This window comes from Suricata suricatta, unplaced genomic scaffold (genome assembly GCF_006229205.1).
Source record: "Suricata suricatta isolate VVHF042 unplaced genomic scaffold, meerkat_22Aug2017_6uvM2_HiC HiC_scaffold_811, whole genome shotgun sequence".
NCBI classification, from domain to species: Eukaryota; Metazoa; Chordata; class Mammalia; order Carnivora; family Herpestidae; genus Suricata; species Suricata suricatta.
In genome coordinates this window covers 1-2,334 of record NW_021915456.1, presented here as the reverse complement: position 1 = coordinate 2,334, position 2,334 = coordinate 1, and the positions used below count along the sequence as shown (strand labels likewise).

The 2,334-nt window shown below is 58.1% G+C and overlaps 1 long non-coding RNA gene across 1 annotated transcript; it reads right to left on the bottom strand.

Annotated features, from left to right (window-relative positions):
- Positions 1–364: 364 nt before the first annotated feature.
- LOC115285325 lies at positions 365–2,257 on the bottom strand. The gene is made up of 3 exons (XR_003905489.1): positions 1,590–2,257; positions 616–753; positions 365–517 (listed from the first exon to the last, which is right to left on the bottom strand). It is a non-coding gene; the product is annotated as an uncharacterized LOC115285325 (long non-coding RNA).
- Positions 2,258–2,334: the final 77 nt, after the last annotated feature.

The window sequence follows — 2,334 nt, the reverse complement described above, 5'->3', positions numbered from 1 at the left end:
CCCCTGAGCAGGCACAAGGCCCCCTCCCGGCACACACCCTTCCACTGCTAGTCATCCCCCCGTGAAGGACAGGCAGCCCAGTGGCTCCCCACATCGTGGGCCAGCGACCCGGCACACTAAAGAGGCCGGGACGGAAGCAGGTGCCAGTCACCACTGCCAGGAAGACAGCGGGGGGAAGGGTGCCGTCCCCATGGGAGTCAGTCAGTGCTTGCTGACTGAGGCCACGTGGGACTGAGAACACCTGATGTGGAACTGTGACAGGTGTACTCTCCTTGAAGTTCAAATTCTTCTCCAAGAAGATTTACACGGCTTATGGGAAAAAACCTTTTTTTTTTTTTTAAAATAAAACAAATGCATGCCGATGTAAATCTGTGTGCCAGGGTTTCTTTATTTTGCTTCCTGGTCTGACATGCTGGGTTGTTTTGTTTTTCTGATTCCCAAAATGCAATGATGTGATAGGAACCCCACAAAAGAGAAAAAGCATAAAAACTCCCGGATTTTAACTTGTCTCCGACCACTAGAAGGGAACAGTATTAGTCGCAGATTAGCAACAAAGCCCCCAATCTGACGGAAGCACCCAGAGGAATGGACCCAGCGCTGGGGAGTCACGGTTACCTGAACTGTGTACTGATAGGGGCCTGTCTTTGGTTGCCACGGAAATGTCAAAATGCTCGGATTGAAGGTGATGGGGATGTGAATTTCTACCTCCTCCTGGTTTCACACAGGCACCCACAACATGCGGACCCCTCCATCCTACAAAGGGGTGAGGGTGCCGTGGGTCACCACGATGACCCGCTCATCACAAGTTTTCAGGCTCAGCCAGACCCCACCCCTCCCTGGAGGTCAGGTCCCAAGGAGATGCTGTGACTGTCGGGAAGCATGCCCTGCGGCCTCCTGTCTCCATGGAGACCACTCCCCAAGGTTCTGTGACAGCCACTCAAGTAAATGCTGCCTGACTTCAGCCTCATGGCACCCCAGATGGGAGGGTGTGGTTACCACTTCATGGGCGGGGAAACTGAGGCACGGGTCACGAGAGCAACTCGCCCAGAAGCCCCTGGAGCTCAAGTGACAGACAGGTGTGAATCACTGCCTGACCCGCAGACCATTCACTCTGCTGCTCTAGCTGCCTCCTCCTACAGGGCCGGGAATGGTTAGGGACGGGGGAGGAAGAGGAGAACACCCATGCCAATCTCCCCATCAGTAGAAACTGCTCACACCTAACTAAAACTGACTGGCCTTTTAAATAAAGGAGGAAAATGAAAGACTCTGAAGGACCTGAGCAGCCACCCCAGCCAGAGGGACCTGCACACGGCCCAGCCATGGTGTTCCAAACAGGGCTCTGCCCCAGGCTCAGGAGCGGGGGCTCACCTTCCAAGGGCTCACGAAGGGCAGCGGAAGAGGGCCACCCAGGGTGAGGACGGGGGTAGGGAAAGGCCAAGGCCCTACCACCAGACAGCCCTCGAGAGCCCAGAGGGGAGGCGACCCCCACAGGGCCCATGAGAACAGCGCACACGCTGAGCCGGAGGCCCCTGACTCCCCAGGACTCACATCCAGCCTGGGAGGGTGCGGGGGTGGAGGTGTCCACTCACCTGGTCCAGCACGGACATGAGGGCTGCCTCCATGGCCGTCTGGCCCTGCTAGGTCGCCCAGACGTGCTGGAACAAGCCGTTCTGGAAAGAAGCGAGCACCCCAAAGAACTCGCGAGGTAACCTAGAGTCAAGGCGGAGATTCTGGAATGGGGGCGGGATGGGTGAGAGTGGCGCTTCTGGGAGAAGTCCGGAAAGGAGCGAGGTGACCCGCAGAGAGCGGCCAGACCCCGTGGGCCGCTGAGGCGAAGCCCCGGAATGGAGCTCTGACCTCTCTGGCTTCTCAGCCCTCCAGGCCCCCCTCCCTGCGTGGCCCGAGGACCCAGCCCTCCTGCTGTGATCACATGCCTGGGGCTCAGGCCCTGTCAGCCTTCTCAGACACTGAGATCCACCCAAGGAAACCACTAAACCCCAGACCACAGAAAGGTCATCAACATCCACGAGAGCTTTCTTCCCCGACACTCCTTGCCCCCTGCCTGTGTCTAGGGCCAGAAAGCCAATGGAGGTTGGACCCGGTCCCCTGAGACGTCCACATAGATTTATAGGCATTCCTGCCCCGCAGGGAAAGGTCAGGGAGTGCTCCCCAACACTCTGCAGAGCAGGGAAAGACGGATCCTTAGCAGAAGGAGGGGAAGGTGTTAGGCTAAGGATGAGGGAACAGGAAGGCAGCTGGCCAACCCTGCTTCCCCATCACCTCCTCTGTGGGCTGTGCTGCCTGTGGCTTCCTCTCCTGGCCCCAGCCCTACAG